This window comes from Aythya marila, assembly GCF_965140915.1.
Source record: "Aythya marila genome assembly, chromosome: 6".
Lineage (NCBI taxonomy): Eukaryota > Metazoa > Chordata > Aves > Anseriformes > Anatidae > Aythya > Aythya marila.
Genome location: NC_139047.1, coordinates 18652543 through 18671756, shown reverse-complemented (window position 1 = coordinate 18671756; position 19214 = coordinate 18652543).

Below are 19214 nucleotides of genomic sequence, written 5' to 3'. Positions count from 1 at the left end.
CTTGTATGGCTTGTATGCAGAACACTAGGAAAAGCAGAAACATCAATTTGTTCTCTTTACAGATTTGTTTATTCTGAAAAAGGCTTTGAAATAAAACGCTTTGGAAGGCTGGCAAGTCTGCTGAACAATGTTATTCTCTGAAGGCATATTATCTTAAAAATCACAAGAAAATTGGAGTGTTTTAATGAGTAGAACTCTTATTTTTGAGAGAAAATAAATGGAAGAGTTTGAGAGGATATTTTTGTTGTTGGTGGTGGGTTTTTTATTGTTGGGTTGTTAGTTTTTTTTCCTCCTAGGGCTGCCTGTTGCTCTTATGTGGAAGTTTCCTGCTGATTTGACTTTTTATTCTGCTGTGAGACTGATGCCAAGATTTACATGATAGCTGTGGAGAAAGACTGGATTTAGCATAAGGAAGATAACTGCTTTTCCCCTAGGGAGAGACAAAAAGGGAAAGACAGAATAGGGCACATGGACAGTATTATCTGGAGCTACATTCTTGGTCAATTATTTTATTCAGCTTCTATTTTAGATTATGCTGCACCTAATAAAAGACAGGAAAGCTACTGGCCTCAAGCCAGGAAGACAGATGAGCAAATAAACTATTTGTGTTTTAATGTAAATGTCCAACTATAATGGAAACAATATACTCTTTTTAGATAGAGTTGATCATGGTGCATCTTGTAACAGATGTGTAATTAAGGAAAACTGTCATTATAATTTGCCAGGTGGAGACTTGCCTTATATGCAGGGTTCTCTGGCAGAGAGAAAAGAGCGGTTGTAGAAATGTGCACTATTGCGGCTATTTTAGCAATGCATTGCCTTTTGCACATCCTTTGGTTTTAGATGACATGCTCTGAATGTTAAAACAATAGGTAAGATTTTTCCTTATACGGCAGACTTGTGCAAAATCAAATCATTTATGTTTTCAGACTGTTTTCTTTTGTTAATCATACAGTACCTATGGAAAATGCAATGTTTTAAGATACTGACATATGCCTGTATCACAACACATGGAAATTCATGAACAAAGCAAGACTCCGTAGTAAGAGTGCAGTAAATACCAAGGGCAGAAGGCAGTTTGAGGAAGTTTAGCACTGACAGGGTGTAGGTTTTGAAATGTAATTATTAACAGATGTTATTAGTCAAGTTATTACTCATTTTCCAAATTAAATACAGTGAATAAATAAAATTAAATCACACAATTAGACAGTAAGTAAAAAAAAAAAAAAAGAGAGAGAGAGAGAGAAAAAATATATTATCCATTTAGTCTCAAAATCTAAATATTTAAAAATCCAGCAATTAGGAGAAGTAGAAGACAGTATACCTAGGTAAATATTCTAGAGTTCCTGAATAAGGCATATATAATGGAAAAATTAAGAATAGGTAAGAATTCCTATCGTTCCCTTTTTCTTCATTTAATTGCATGGACAACAGTTTATCCTGATATCAAAGTCAAATTGTCTAACTAGAACGACTGATTTTATGTTTTTGCCCGTTGTTGATTGCCAAGTTATGATTCTTTCATGAAATTTAATTATTACAGATAACCGACCCTTTAATAATGTTGCACCTGTTGTAATACTGGTTTTGCTGCTAGATAATAGCAACATACTTGAGATACTCAATTATCACCTGCAGAATTTTCATCAGGTATATTTTGAAGTAAAACATCATCTTAGGGCCATTGACAATAATTGCTTGATATTTTTGCTTATGCTAAAGATTATCTTTGCTCTGTGTTTCTTGAACAGAAATTTTAGTAAAGCCTTGCATTTGGACTATAGACTATGTGGACTTTAGACAACCTTCCAGGAGTTTAGATGTTTAGCTGAGCAGTTGGTACTGCCCAAAAATTTCATGAACCCTCCGTTCCATTGAGACTCCCCAGAACACACAATTGTTTTGAAGAAAACCCTAGTAACAGGATACAAGCCTACAAAATTACCACAAGGATTATGACAGACTCATTAGTGATTTACCTTCTGGAACTTTTTTTTTTTTTTTTTTTTTTTCTCTCCAGTAAATGGATATTAGTTTTGGGGTTTTATCCTCTCCCCCTTTTAGAAAATAGTTTTTCCGTTTCAAAATCATTTATTTACTTTACTACCTCCTACTATGTCATGTTTATGTTTTGTTTTGTTTTGTTTTTTTAATTTCTCTTTGGTGGGCAGAGAACTACGGGGAACAACAGGTGCCCTTATTTCTCCCCTCTCTGTTCTCTGTGGTTGGCTAATAAGATTTCTAATGACAAAATTCAGGGCAAGAACTCTCACCAGGAATTCAGAGACTAAAGACTAAAATCCAGCTCCTGTGAACTATTCTAACTTCCTAGAACTCAAAGGTTGGCCTTTGAATAGCAATTCCTGTGTCAATTCACAAAATGTGCCTCAGATATACAGCAAAACCCCTGCCAGTTGAATAATTTAGGTGATAGAACATTTCTCCTATATTCTAGGAGATACATTGATCCAAATCGTAATGAATATTTTTTGTAAATTTTATAATTTATAATTTCAATTTATCTACTTTCAACTTTTAATCATTGGATTTTACATTTTTTTCCTGGTAACTAAAGGATTCTCTACTAGTCAGCTGTTTTTCTTCTCTATAGTTATTTATAATTATGACCAAGTCAGCTTATCATATTTTCTATGAAGCTGAACGGGGAATTTGCATATCAAAAAGGCAGATCATAAGGGAAAAAATATTCATTCTTCTGTCCAAAATGAAAAAAAAACACCTTGCCAAACTGAATACACAGAAGAGTCACTTTACACCCCTACACAGGACTATAACCAAGCTTAACCTATTAGTAGCATGGGCTTGTCACCGCTAGCTCAAACTGTCTCCATAAGCCCAGCATGCTCAGTGCAGAGGCAAAACAAGTTGTCATTTTCCTTGCAAAGTACAATATAAAAGTATCCTATTTATGATAAAGGTGGCTGTAGGACTTGTTTTCATCTGAAAAAAATAAAACTTTTTTTTTCCTGTTTTGTAAAGATTTGGAATAAAACTGACTTTGTAACAGGATAACAGGTCACTTTCTTTCCAGTACTTCCTTTGGCCATTTTCATTCATTCATGTGTTTCAGTGCAGGACTAGTATGAACCTGCCAGCATTTCTTTTCTACACTTGCAGTAAAAGTCAGGGAGGTGATGAAGATGAAAGCCAATTCATCAGAACATTAGATCCTATTTCAACCCAACCCAGAAACCTGTAAAAATGAGATTTTTTTTTAATTTTTTTTTTTTTTTTGAAGTAACTATGCAAGCCATGATTACATTTAGCAATACAGCCAGGGGAGGGGAGGAGAGGGAAGGACAGTATATGTAACTATATATATAGCACATTGGTGGAAACTAGCTAGAAATATAATGCTTTCCTATAAAATATTTAAAAAAAAAAATGCCAAAACCCTTAAATGTATGTGCAAACTGGATTTCAAGTGGAAAACCGTAAGCCTCACTGGCATCTTACCAGCATTCCAGACTGCTACTGATTTATTAACTGAGTAACTGAGTCCTATTGAGCTATATTTTGCAAAATGAAGAGGACATTGCTCCTATACTTCATAATAAAGAATAAATAAACATATACTGAAAGGATATCTTCATGAAATTATTGTGTGCTGTTTCATTCAGGGGAAAGATACCTTGGAGGTAAACATGAGTTTATAACAGTATATAATGCCTTCTTCCTCTATCATTATCATCGATATCAGTCATCTATACAACTGGAAATTTAAAGAGATTAAATGGTGCTGTATCAATTAATTATGTAAATATCACTGGTTAACCAGATCAATCTATATTAGTTTTAGAGCATTTGGTTTTGCTTTGTATGACCAAAGTATCTTATCTCTGGCAGGACATGCCTTCTTTTAACAGAGATTCGTTCTTCCAACAGCTCATCAAATGCCCTGGACTGTCAATCTCTGTCTCATTTTTCTCTTCCCCTGCCAACAGGGGAAACATTACACTTTATTTTCCTTTTACACATCTCAGTACCTATCTAGTTGTTTGCTGTACTGTTTTTTGTTCTTTCTGGTGGAATTTTTTTTTACACAACTAGCTTTCACAGCCTTATATAGCAAAATATTTCCTTTGGCTCATATAATTTTTTTTGGCAGTCAAGTTTTTCCACCTTTTTGTTGATCTAAGGATGCTGCAATAATATAGTTATTTGAAATGGAAAATTGGACTGCTTTGAATTCAATACATTTTCATACCTGAAGGTTTTTTAACCAATTAAGTCTGAAAAATCATTTAAAAATAAAGATTTTCTGCTTTTCCCCTTCTTTATTAACATTTGAAAATCAAAATGTGACTCCACATTATGCTTGCCCTTTTTCTCTCTTATTTTGTACAGACATTTTGATTACTTCCTTAGAACAGCCATGTTTAAACACATACAATTACAATTCCTATCTATGTATAAAAGGAGTCGCTAAGTGAAGAGTAGCTATAGGAACTCTGCCTATCTACTTTGAGTTTAGACATCTCTTAGAACAAAAAAAATAACACACAGCTGTGCAGGTGTGTATGGCTGGCACTAGCTGATTTGTGGGAGATAGGCATGCATTCTGTAGACCATTTTTTTCTGATTTTGTGTAAATAAAAATATTGCAATAGTCTATGCATCATACACATGTATATAAAATTGGAGGTTCTATCCCTGCAATCATTCGAGCCATCAGTTTGTCATGATCCAAAATCTATGGATGAACACTTTTTAAGGTTTTAAAGTTATCAGCAAACATAGAATGCGCTAAATCTATTATTTTTGCCAAGTGTCAAATCACCTTTTATTTTGGACTATTACACACATAATAATGGCCTAATAAATCACCGCCTACTGTATAAACAACTGTAGAAACACACATGCAGCTGGCTTTCACAACAGAAGAGTTCTGTTCCTCCTTCTGGAAGCATGAAGATTTCTCTTTAATGCGTATCTTCCCGGTTGATAGATACTACCTAAATAGTTTAGAAATGGCATAATTGTGCAACATAAAGGTTTTTATAAAAAGGACATGCCTTGACTACTGAGTGTGTATGTGCGAGTGTGTGCAGATAAAGACAAATGAATATGGGCTACATAAGCTGTAGAATTCATACTTTGCTATAGTTGTTCTTCCACTGACTTCAGTGGACACAGGATTTCAAGCAATGTTTTGGCCAACTGTCTTTTTAGACTTCGAGATGAAATGACTACAGAAGGGTCTTAGTTCAAAATACTATGCTCCATGAACACGTTTACAATCATAAAAACTCCAGAAACTGACCTGAAGATGCTACTGTTCACCCTCTTCCGCAGGTCACTGAGATCCATGTCCACCCCAACATCCCATGTACATCTGCAGTTCCTGCTGGCATTGTAAGTAATTTTACACACCTGCAGCACTGTGTAAGCAATGGACTACCAAAAGCTTGAGCATTTACATTCAAAGTTAAACTGCAGCCACAGAACATAACTGTTAGAGCTTTCATGATGTGCTGGGTTACAAACCAATTAAGGACTTTTTGTCTGATGGTACATTTGGTTGTTTTTGTGTTTGTTTTTTTGTTTGTTTGTTTGTTTTTGTCAAACACATTGAGAGAAGGGATATATTAAGATCATTGGTTCAAAACCAAAATTATTATTGAAGCTTTTTTTTTTTTGCTTAGTGTCAAAATTATAAGACAAATGACATCACTTGGATTTCAGCATGCATTTTACTCTGAAATGTTTTTTTTTAATACATTATTGTGCAGCTGCATTCTTCCTCTGAAATAAGGACATAGAGGGGTTTTATAACTACTGTCCATATTTCAAGGACATAAACCCAGTACATCTACTGTTTACATAAGAAAGATTTTCTCTTAACCCTTCACCTCAAGATTGACTTTGAAAGTGAAAGTTTTTTTGTTTTGTTTTGTTTTTTTCCTTTACGTACCACCTATAATAAAGGTTGGTAGAGGTAACTATCAAGGCAGCTTTAAGTGCAATCATTTGTTTGCACTGATGGAACTGACTGTTCTTCTAAATGGAAGACAGTAATTAATTTCTGTTGTTTTAAAACTATAAAATTCAGTTAAGGACTTCAGTTAATTCTTTTAAGGACGTATCTGCTTAATGAGATATGGTAGGAGTTAAATACACAACCGTTACTCTGCACAACTGCCCCTTATGTGTTTTTAGCATGCATTTAAGCATGGCTTAGCTTCTGCCAGTTTTTGAGTACTCATCCTTGTATTCTACTTGTAAAGAAGTTTTTAAAAAACTATACAAAAGATACAGTTATTTGCCATCATTATAGTGTTGCTTACTTATCATGACAAAGTAAGTAGTTGCCTACGCTGTTAGGATCCAATTTTTCAACCTCTCTGGAGCACTTCCATTAAAACTGTCCAGTTCCATGACACTTCCCCAAAAGTTTGCAATGCTTTCAATCACTGATATCATGAAATCACTATCTATCATACTAGCCAATACTCTTTTTCTTTTTCTGTACTAACCTGTATACACCTTAGTCCAACCAGTTTTTTACCTGAATTTTACAAACCTTCAGTTTCTTTCAGCATCTTTTCACTTTCTATTTGTATAATCCATTGTATAGGACAGCCCTTGCTCCTGACTAGGGTCCCTATTTATGTGTGCAATACATACAAAATAATAAGAATAAGGCTTTTTAACTGAGTATTGTAAATAAGTTACCAAATACTGACTTCAACTGTCAATATTGACTTCAACTATGACTGAAGGTCTGAAGGGATCACGCCTACATTTCTACAGTACAAGTGTCTGCACATCACTCCAAAGATGAAATCATGAATACATCTGATCTGCTTGAAATAAACATACTTTCCGGATGAGATTTTTCATTAACATTGCACAAACCAATGTTGTTTATTACAGTGTTATCACACACACGCAGCCATTTGTTACAGAATAAACAAAATGAAAAATCCCTTATGTTTCATTGGGTCAAAAAGCACTGGAAAGATATGCTGCAATTCATTACTGCATTACTGAAAATGTAGCTGTCATAAATATGAAGCTTCCTTTCTGGATATATAGTCAAATCACATATCATCTGATGTCAGAGGACGTACCAATTTCGTTTTCATCACCTTGAACATGTTTTTATGTTTCCTAGCTGTTACTGCAAGTTTTATAACAATGTTTTTTCATTAAAGGCTGGCAAAAATACTTAACCATACCTTAACTGGACCCTTCTAAACAGTTCTGGTTGCTGGGATATTCTGCTAAGAAGTCAGATTCTTCAAAAATGTTAGGACAGGTTTGTATATGACAAGCCCTAATCCACTAGTATTACACATCTGGACACAGCATTGAAAATAATGAAGTTATGAAGGCTTGCAAAATTAACAGAATAGTCCTAATGCTGTACATACATGTTCTCTCTAGGTCCATCCAGTGAAAACTTCGTGAAAGTGGATGAAATTAACATATCCTATCATGCAGTAAGAATAAGCTAAGAATAAGCACATGGACAGAAGAACTTCTGGGACCTCTCTGACTAAAATCTTCCTCATTCATCAAGCTAATATGATTGGATGCAGGGTTACATGGTAAACTGTACTAAAAGATTGATCCAGTGCTTCACGTGAGCATACAAACATGCAGTCCAATTAAAGAAGGGAATACAGCTGAGAATGGGTGTGCATAGTGAGAACTAGTTTAGCTAGGACACTAGCCAGACACATTCCTGGAAATTATAATATACAACAGTGCACCCACCGCTAATACAAAGTCAACAAGAAAATCCAATAAAAATTGTAGAGTCCTTTGTAGCATCATTACTATATACCACATTACCTCTTAAGTCCAGAGACTTAGAATCTCATAATTAAAGAATCATAGAATGGTTTGGGTTGGAAGGGATCTTAAAGATCATCTAATTCCAAACCCCCTGCCATGGGCAGGAACACCTACCACTAAACCAGGTTGCTCAAATGCAATCCTTTTCCAAGCAAAAATGCTATCCAAGTACAACACGGTTGTGTTGTTTGACTGCAGTTTCCAAAGGGACTGTTGACTTTGCATGTCTTCATTTATATCCATTTGAGATGTGCTAGGACTCTTTTTTTTTTTCTTTGCATGGCTGAATATACATAATTTACTGTTGAAGTTATCATAGTTCTTGGAGTTCATTTTAGCTACAAAATCAAACTCCAAAGTAATTTCCCTTGGTAACCCAAACTCAGTGTCAGTTTGAGAGAAATAATGATTTCATGATTTTATCCGCACTTACTTATCTCCTGTCTCTATGACAACAGTTAAAATACATATATTTTGAATTATTAGGCTCAGGTCTTCAAGTACAAAAGCTTTTATTTTTATGGCAGATATTATACATACATTATTAACATTGTTTCTGACTCGCACAGTCTTGTTAAAAGTATCCAATTTTTCAATACCTTGTTCAGCAGTTCTTTCTGGGTTTTATACCATATTAACAAAGGTATATGAAAATCTTTTCTCTTTTCAACTCATTATCCATGAATAATTTATTTGCTCTGTAGTGGACTAGAGTAGTGTTCTGGAAATTGTTCGAGACATACGCAATATATTTAGGATATTACTGCATCAATATATTCTAGCACCATCATTTTGGCAGGTCCTTCAGTACAAAATCAATTTTGATGTATACCTAATGTCTTTATTCTGAGGTTCAAAATATCCCTCCTCCACACCTTGCCAGTCTTCTGACACTTAGTTTCACAGGTCTGGTTATTTGCTTTGGATAGCCTCTTTCCACTTCAAACAAAACATGAAACAAAATACTTTTCCTTCAGTGCTTATCCTTTCTCTTTTTCTGATGCTGTTACTATTGCAAGCTTGTACATTTTATAGCATTTTAGAAACTTCTATTTTCCTTTTAAGTCGTTTCAGAATTTGACATTATTTTTGATCTTACAACATTCAGATAATCAGATCTTCTTTCTTGTGTTCAAACACTAAACAACAGGATAGAGAACTTAGCCTACACATTTGAAAACCCAGAACACAGAGCTCTGATTAGCATTCTAAGATGAGACCTTTGACTAAACAGGAAATCCGAGGGACATATACTTTTGTGCACTACAGTACAGCACAGAGATCTTTGGCCTACCAATGACAGAACCTGCAGATTCCCTCTTAGCACTCTAGGGAGTCCTACTAATTTCAGATGCAATAGTCCATGGTTCAATTTCCTGCTGGAATGGATTCTTCACAAGTGGGAATAATCCTTCATTTGATGTTTACTCACTTGGATACATTTCTGTATTCCATACTGGCCATATCAGTCTTTGCAATTCTTATTTATTCTTGCCAGAATGCACTTCTGCATTAGCTGATTTTATTACTATTATATGGTTGAAATGGCACCTTTATTGTACGACCTTGTTTTCATTAGCTTAAAATAACTTTCCGAAACAATTATCTCAAGGCTAGTGTTTCATGCTTGTTCTCAGAATAAAGGTCCAATTTTACCACTTTCAGTTTGAAGAGAATGTATTCAGTAGTTTCCACAAACTGCATATATTTGGCTAATACATACTCACATAGTTGTTTTTATTAAATAGTTACCAATTACGAGTTCCTTATTTCCATTCACATTTATTATTCTTCTCCTCCTAATAATTAAGTAATATATGATAACTCCTGAAATACCACTTCAGAAAACTGTTTTGAAATTCTTCATGGAGCTTCTTTCTTCTTTGTTTGTATTAAAGTCATAAGGTATTTAAAGCATCTTTGGACTTGACTCACTATCTGAGTTTCTTAAAATGTAAAAGTAATAACCTCAGTATCTGTGTTATATTAATTATTAATAATTTATATATGTATTACATGCATGCATTGATATACTCCATACATTATAGGATTTTAATTTATATAATCATTAATATATCCCATTTATGTAAATGTATCTTAACCACATAAAATAGATGTTGATGTTGTAATTTTAAATCTATACAGGCATAAAACCAGCTAAGATTTCAAAATACTATGCTGTTCTCTATGTAAACATAGCACAGAGTAGCATAATATATAACACAGCATTATATGATCTCAAGGTCAATATAACACCTAACAGCAATGCAGTTTAAGGAAACAGATTATTGACCCTGGAATACAGTAGGCCAATAGGGAAGAAATAGAAAAATGAACTTTATGCAAACCTTATGCTGCAACATTTGCCAGCTTCTGTTGTGAAGTTTTTGGCCATCGCTGAATCTCCTGGGAAAAATGGAAAAGTCAAGATAAATTCAAATCAGAATGAGCCACAGTTTTTACTTTTTGTTTAGTCTTCCTTAATGATAATATTTTATGTTATTCACTATTACTGAACAGACAAATTCAGTATTGGTTATAAAACTTCTAAAAGCACCTCCAACATTTTCTTAAAAGACGCACAGAATATTCAATTGTTACATGTACCATATAAAACCTCTATTTTAAATGTGTTTCAGTCCAATGCCCAATATAGCAATTTCTCATCTCTCAGCTTCCTAGTACTAGCCCTATTCTTCACAGTGCTGAGACAATTCACATACACACAGACCCACATGAACATTCTGAGTCCTGCATGTTTCAGCAAATAAAACAAGGGGATTTGACAGCCCTGGATATGACTTAATATTTTAGATAAATAAAAAAGCTAGTAAATTAAAGATATTTCCTTTCGTTTTACACAATATTGTGGAATTTATTTAAATAAATTGAACTCTACTATTTGATTGATTTCCAACAGTTATTTAGAGAGATTTTCAAAGGCATGAAAGGCTATTAGGAACTCATCTAATTGATTTTCAGAAAGAGTTGAGGACTTCATCCTGCTTTCTCTTCAGTCGGCAATGAAACATCCATCGATTTAAATAGGAACAGGTTCATATCTGCAGAGACTAGCTGCTATTTATGCCTTTCACATTATCCTTTCCACAGCCAGAGATCTCTTCCCATATTTCTTAAGAAATATGACACATACTTGATATGAAATGAAAATGTTAAGCACATATTCTCATGTCAAAACAAAAGAGGGGGAAAAAAATCTATTTTTATACATGCATGCAATATAATAATGCAATATATTTACCTTACATTAGAAAAAATAACAAGCCACATTCACAAAGGGAGGTAATGAAAGTTTTAACACCAAATAACAGTTACCACACTGCAATTGCCATTCAGCTTCATGGCGCCTCTCAAATTATTCATAAGTAAAATAAGCAAAATGTTAAGTACACACTTTACAGTTAGTTTCTAGATATATAGAAGTAAGTTTATTCAAACAAGTTTGAATCATGTTTCATAGAATTATTGCTTTACTGTTGCAAAAGCATGGAAAACATTATCAAATGTTTCATTCTATCAAATGATCAAATATATTATCAATAAAACACTGTGATTTTACTCTTTTATTTACCAAAGAAATGCAACTGAATATTTAAAATATATTGCTATCTAGGGAATAACTGGCTTTTAAGTGAGCTGTCACACTGATATATCAAAAAAGTGACAGTAGTGTCAGCATTACAAATTCACCTAGATGAAACAATAAATAATTAGGTGTAAAAATTCAGTCTTATGTTCAACACAGTAAAGGATCAATTTCATCTAAAGGCAACTGGAGTGAATACTGTATCATCTGATCCAGAGTACTGACCTTCTTGATTCAAATGCAAAATGCCTATTCCTGCTGCAGATGGAATTTACTAGGACAAAACGTTCAACAAAAAGATTACATTTTCAGTGGGGCAGAAAGGTATTTGTCAGTGTCTCATTACATCTTGGATTTCAATTAGCTTTGAGATATAACAGCAATAATCCAGAATTGAGACTACCACCAGATCTTTGTCTCTTGCACGATTATATCTGGATTTTTTTTTTTTCATTTGCAATAAGATATTTTAAGATTTCCAAAAGAAAAGAAATAGAAGAAAATAACATTTCAACCATTTTAGTGTCAGATACATGATGCACTTAGTGATGTCTGTCTGATAACTTTGCACTAGGAGGTAAGGGTGACATCATTTACATTTTTTCCAGCATAAATGAAAAGTGCTGAATTCCTTGAACCGTAAGTGTCCCATCAATTCTTCTACCCTCACTGTCCCACCTCCTATTATTAACATTGCATATCCACTCTGATGCTTTTGATCCTTTTCTATGAAAAGTAATTTGCCTTCTCAATGGAAATAGGAACAAAATTTGCTTTAGTACATTTCATGAGTTCAAACACTGATCCATACTTATTTCTACACCCTATAAGGTGGAAGGTCACCTTTAACCATAAAATATAAGGATTTTCAGTCATTTAAAATGTTTACTTTATTTTTTATTTATTTATTTATTTTATATATATTTAAGAAAACTAGTATGTTTTTCTGAGTTGATCATGGAACCAGGAGTCGAAAGTGCATTTTTTTACTTGAATATCTCCGCGACCCTGATTTGGTGTTAACGCCTGTAAAACTGTGGATAACACGTGTCATCCTTACCTCATACCTGTGTCATGAGGGTACCTCAGTCACCTTGTGAAAGGTGGGAGGAAGAAAAGCTCAGAAATCATACAGATATTATTCAGTTGTTGATTTCTTTGTTAGTCAAGAAGTTATGATCATGGAGATACGATTTTTATAATACTCAAAATTACACATCATGCCTGTCATTCAAAAAGCTACCTTTCAAATATCAATTCACATAGCTTTAGCTGTAAGAAACATTGTTACTGAAATAATTATAGTTAATTTTACACTACTATTAAGAAACTGAAACTAAGAGAAACTGAAGACATGTCTGTAACAGGAATCAGTGGCAAAAGCAACTGGCTACAACATACTTCTTCCTTGATTTCAAGGAGGAAAAAGACATAACTTAAGACACTTGACCCCAAGATTCTGTAGGAAGGACAAGAGATGGAAAAATATTATATTTTAAGATCAATTTTCCTACATAGTAGGAACAAGATGCTTTCTCTGAGGAAGAAACTATGCAAAATGATTGACTTATCAGTAAACATAAAATGGTAAGTAAAAGATAAAATGATAAAATCTAATGGATTTGCATTTTTATTTAATCTTGAACTATAAATGGCTGTAAATATATCATAATGGTTGGACAGTAACTGTCTGCAGACATACACAATGGAGAGAGTCAGCATCTATAAGGGATTTTTCTCCTTACTTCTGAATTGCAGCCACTTATCAAGTACTAAATAATTATATATTTCTTCCAGTTATGACTATATTTAAATTACACAGAAAAATAAGCCTCCTGACCAGAGCATTGCTTAAATATCACATACTTCCACTGATTATAAAAACATCAGTAAATAGGCTTTGATCCTACATAAGAATCTGTAAATATATGTTGGAGCTTGCTAGTATTAATATGCAATGCTAACAAAAATAATGTTTAATTTTTGTCACAGGGCCATAAACAATTAGATTTTAGAGGTTATACTGTGCTTTGGATACGTAATGCAGAATAAAAGCTGCACTATCACGTAGGAATTTTTAAATACGTGAACATATTCCATTTCCTGTAAACTTAATGGACTTCCCACAGCTATAAACATATATGTTTATTTTATTAAAATTAAATGAATTTAAAATCTGATAAAAATATTTTTTTCTGCAAGCATAATATAGGTGATGAATTATTTTTGTGTGTCTGTTTTTTTTTATTGTGATTATTTTTTGCAGAGAAGCAGGGGTTGATTATAAACCGCTACAGCTGCGTAAGATCCCAAATTGCTGTTTCATGGAAGGTGTTTCATTCAAAGAATTACAGCAGGGTTTTTTTCCTCCTCTACTCATAGTACCATAGGAACACAGACTTGTAAAGGACATTCAGAGATCATCTAGTACAACCTGTTTTAGCAGAATCAGTGTAATTCAACATACAACCTCCATCCAATTTCCTGTTAAAAATCCTGACAGATAAGATTGCATTACCAAATTAACCAAAACAACAACAACCTGCTTCTCTGGCACAAACAGGCTCATATCTTGCAAAACTTTTTTTTTTTTTTTTGTGGCAGTAAGGACAGATTTGACTCCACAGGAAACTGAAAACAGTGCCATTGAGACCTGCAGTGATGACACCTGTTGTTAAAAGCGTTTATTGGATATAAATTTGCCAGCAGAAGAGTATCCACTTGCACGCATACACACTAGCAAAACACTTCTATTCTGACACTGCATGTGGTTTGATTTTAGAACTTTTTTTCTAAGATTTTTTTCATAGGAATGCACACTGATTTTGCAGATTCTTGGAGTCCAATGTCAGCATCTTTGAAATGCAACAAAAATCAGAATCAAATGCAAATGCAGTTTAACTCCAACATTCTTCATTGACAGCTCACTGTTAGCATGCTATCTCCGTGAACAAGGAGGCTGAAGTTCCATAATACTCTGGTAAATAGCCAGCTAGATAAGGGCTACTTTTCATTTGGACCAAGCCTTTGCAGAGTTGTTTGGGACACAGAACACATCCTTGTTATCTGGTCCCTTCTCATTGTACTTGCCCTGCTGTTTGTGTTATGTTCCAGCAGGGTCCTTACAAAAAACCTGCACTAAACGGCTGCACTAACCATTGTAGGAGATTTACTATGTCATCTCACAGAGTCATCTAGGTTGGAAGATTCCTCCAAGATCACCAAGTCCCTTTCTGCTCATGTTACTTTTAGAATTAAGGTAGGGTAGTTTGGGATCTGCTAGTAATAAATAGATTGCCAACTATCCATTGACTTGCAATTTTACTAAAAGTAAAGATTCATTTAAGTTAAAAAGTAGGTGGTATTCTGAGAAATATATTAGAAAATGCTGCTTGCATCTTTATTTACATTGTTGTTAGCAGTAAAATAACTCCAGGTTACCAGAACACAACTCTGTGATGCTGCAAGTGAATGATTCAATTAATTCCTAAAAGAATGATGAAACGGTGAAAAGTTAATTGTAAATCATCTTTTTTCAACACTAGCCACAGAAGAATAAATATTACTATGTAATAGAAGTAGAAGCCTGGAAGCTAGGAATCCTAAATTCTATTTCATAGGATCTTATTACATAGTATTTTTAACTCTCCTACTTCATTTGTAAATAATGATGGTGTAGTTCATATAGGTAATTATTAACATTTCTAGAATGGGATATTTTCATATTACTGGATGAAAAGTATATTAATTTTTAGTTAATTTTAATATTTACTGTGCCTTTATTTATCTTTATTCTAGCCTAAAATATATTTTAGAAGATTATATAAGATACCCCTTCTGCCTACGTGAAGAAAAATTCCTGAAGAAAAGTTTTTAAAAATGAGCATTTTCTTTCTCCTTATTTATCCTGTTATCTTTTTGGTTAATAACACCAATAATAATGTATACAAAAGTGATTCTGTTATCACCTTAACAAATATTAAAACATGTTTCCCCTTTGATGAATACACAAAATTTCTGTAAAGGTTAACAGGAGTGAGGTATACAAACTGAGGGTAGAATATAGCCTGGCATAAAACACATCTGAAAATAGCTCCTTTTGGCTGATCTCTTGGCAGTTTTCATACTCCCTCTTAAAACCATTAGAAGTAGTGTGGATTTTGGTGCATTACAGGATCCCTTAAGAAGCTCTCATTATCTCCTCTCTTCTTAACCACATAATAGAAGAAAATGAGAGCGCCGCACACAGACCATACTGAAGAAGGAGAACTTGCCTTGAAATTTTTCAACTGGTAAACCTATTTTCTATAATGCTTAGTAGTGAATCACTCTTAAGTGCTGGACCATTCACTAGTGTATGTGTTTTGTGCCAAAGGTTATCAGATTGCAAAAGCGTTCTCATCTCAGAAAGAACCCATCATTCACCATCACCTTATTTTGACACAACAGGAAAAAAATGTGTCCCTCTAGAAGGAAGAGGAAAGGGAGGAGAAGGGCAGAGAGAAACCTATATTAACAATGCTGCAAATTTTCTAAGGGAAAAGCACAGACTATTATAATGATACTAGAAAAGTTACATTTTAATGTTATGGGATGAGATCTTCCTGATTATTTCAACTCCAGTAAGTCCACATGAAAGACTTTTATTTTTGTTGAAATACAAGGAAAACAAACAAACAAACAAAAATTAAAATTGAGTCTGGCTTACTCAATGGAAAAAGGTAGGCCAGCTGCCTTCTCCCAGTCGCTCTCACTTGGAGAGGACGCAGCAGCTGTGGCAGTTGCTTGAGGAAGGAACTATCCTCTCCACCATAGCTCTGAAGCTCATGCCCCACAGCAGATCAGTGCTGTTCTCCAGCAGCCCAACAAGGTGACAAAGCAAGCCAAGGGCCCGCTTGCCTTTTCTCTCTACCCTTTTGCTAATGCAGGCAGCGCAGAAGTCTAACGTTCTCAAGAAGATAAGAGTAGAGGCTCTTCTGAACTGACTGATGTCTACTCACATTTAGCCTGGATTCCTGCCTGTCTGCAGCAGGGACTGAATTTATCTTTCTTATTTCTTTACACGTATCAAAGTAGCTTCTCAGTAGCACACTAATTCAGTTTAGGTGGGTACACAGAAACTGTTAAAGCAAGCATTCAGGTCTTAATCATACTACATTCATCCTAAACCCAATGCATAAAACCCCTAAAAGCTACCATTTTCCTAGTCCTACAGACAGAAAGGTACCACCTTGTGCTGTAACTTCACATTCTTAGAGATCATTGCACAACTGGGGATCACCATGCCAAATGATGTGGTCACCAACAAGCTGAGGCTAAGAGGAAACACTCACCAATAAGCATCTACCAACAGTACACTTTCTCAGCTCTGTCCTTCCACCACATACCTCATGAGACTCACAGATGAAGACAATTTTATCAGATTATTTAATTTTAAACTGCTGTCACTTGTGAGATCAATGACTGCTAATAAACAAACAAACAAACAAACAAACAAATAAATAATGTGCATTTGCAGAGTTAGCATTCTGCCAATGCTCGTGTTGTTATAAGTTGCCCCCTTAATTAATTTTCAGAGAGCATTGCATTAATAATAGAAAGGAATTTATTGAGTAAGCAACAGCAAGCAAAACAGCGCTGGGCGGCCGGGGAGTCTCGGCTCCACCAACGGCGCGCACCTCACCCCCGCCAGGGTCCCTTTTTATATCTTGGTAATTCTGGGATTACGCAGCACATCCTGGTATATTCTGCGACTGCGCGCACTGTTGCTAGGGGGTCGTCCCTGTCCCTCTGGTGGTCGTGAAGATGAAGGCCGTAGTCTTCCTCCGCGTTGTGGTTCAACTTCTTTTTTTTATTTGGTCATGTTGGCCCAGCGTGAGACAGGAATGCAGGATGTTGATACACTAGTTTAGCAACTTATCAGGAGATGGTTACATGAACTTTGCAGCAGTGTCTTTGAACAAAAGAGGCAACTGAGATGCAGAAGGAGAGAAGGGGAGGGGGTTCTCTTTTTTGATACATTAAGCAAAAGAATGTTCATAGTGTCTAGCCAAGTATTATACATCTTACTTCAGCAGGGAGCTTTTGCAACTCCTGCTCCTCAAACGGAACTCCTTGTTTTATAATACAAAAGACAATGAACAAACATTTATTGTGTATTACAGTGTCACTGCTGTATTGACCCAAGTAGAGCTGTTTGAAAACTAGAACTATCATTTACAAAGAAAAAAGGGGATGTCAGAGCTGCAAAAAGTAGCTGCTGTACTTATCGTATTTTCTAAAATGAAAGACTAACATAAAGAAATAATAACATGACATTCAGCAGGTATATGTAGGTTCAGGATAAATAAATATGCTGCAATATTGAAAATCAATTATCAGAAATCAATTGGCTAAATTCATCACAAATGTGAAACATCTGATTCCCATGTTCATAATGTTAAGCATAAATTTGAAAAATATTATTAGAAAACTTCAAATATAAAATTACTATTACATGGCCAAACAAACAAAAATCATATCTAAAACATTAAAAAAAAATCCTGTTCTAAGGTGCAAGCATTATTGTAAGTGATATTAGAAAACCCAGTAAAAAGATTCAAAAGATGACAGCTGCTTGTGGAAGTTTATTACTATCATATTTCCATCTCTGTAGAAAGATGGAACCCCTTTTCTTGTGCATCATACAATTTTCTGTGACAGTTTCACTGATATGCACTTAGTTTCCCTGAATGGTAACACCCAAACTCTTGTGAAATGTATGGGGGTTATTTAACGATCAGAAGTTGTCCAGACAACAGCTTTTATAATTTTTTGTAAGGTGTAGTACGAATCTCAACTTGCATAGAAGACTGCAGAGGAGTGGATAACCAGCAGCGACTCCTGCAGCAGCCTCAGTGCTGAGGGTTATCCCAGCCAAGCACCAACTAACCTGCTGAGTTTGTGACACGTAACAGGATCGCAGCTGACAGAGCTGGAGCGCAGTCTTTATCCAGTGCAAGTCAGCAGGAATTCCAAAGATACCCTCACCAGACATAAACATAAACCCAGTGATTGTAAATAAACCAGTGTGACCAGCGATGGGACCTGAGGGAATGGTGTCAGGCTGCGACAGGGGAGGTTCAGGCTGGCTGTCAGGAAGAGGTTCTTCACCGAGAGGGTGGTCGCGCACTGGAGCAGGCTCCCCAGGGCCGTGGTCACGGCACCGAGCCTGTCAGAGTTTTAGAAGCGTTTGGGCTGCTCTCAGCCATACGGTCTGAATTGCTGGGCAGAGCTGTGTGGTGCCAGGGGCTGGACTCCATGATCCTTGTGGGTCCCCTCCAGGGGATATTCTGTGGTGATATTCTGTGGCTCTGGGATTCTACTGGAACTGGCAGCAGCAGAGAACTGAACCATCTCTGCGGCTGGCTCGTTGCGATTGAGAATTTCCTGTCAGTGAATGCTGCGCACACACGCCCCGCCTGAGCCGCACGAGCTGTCCGCATTAATTTGGCTTTGGTACGGGGCTGTGCGTGGAAGATCAGCAGCCCGAGGCACCGAGCACTTCCCGAGATGTCAGCGGCCCACAGCACCGCCTCGGCAGCCAGGGAGAGGCACAAGCCCTCGATGTGCGCTGCCACAGCTCCGCTCCCGCCCACCGGGCCGGGCACGCGGCCACCACGCCGCTCCCCTCAGGGCCGCGAGGGCCCCACAGACTACAACTCCCATCGTGCCACGCGCGGCTCCGCCGCACTCCGGCCGTAGGGCGCCATGGGCGAGGCCCGCCCGTTGCATGCTGGGCGTC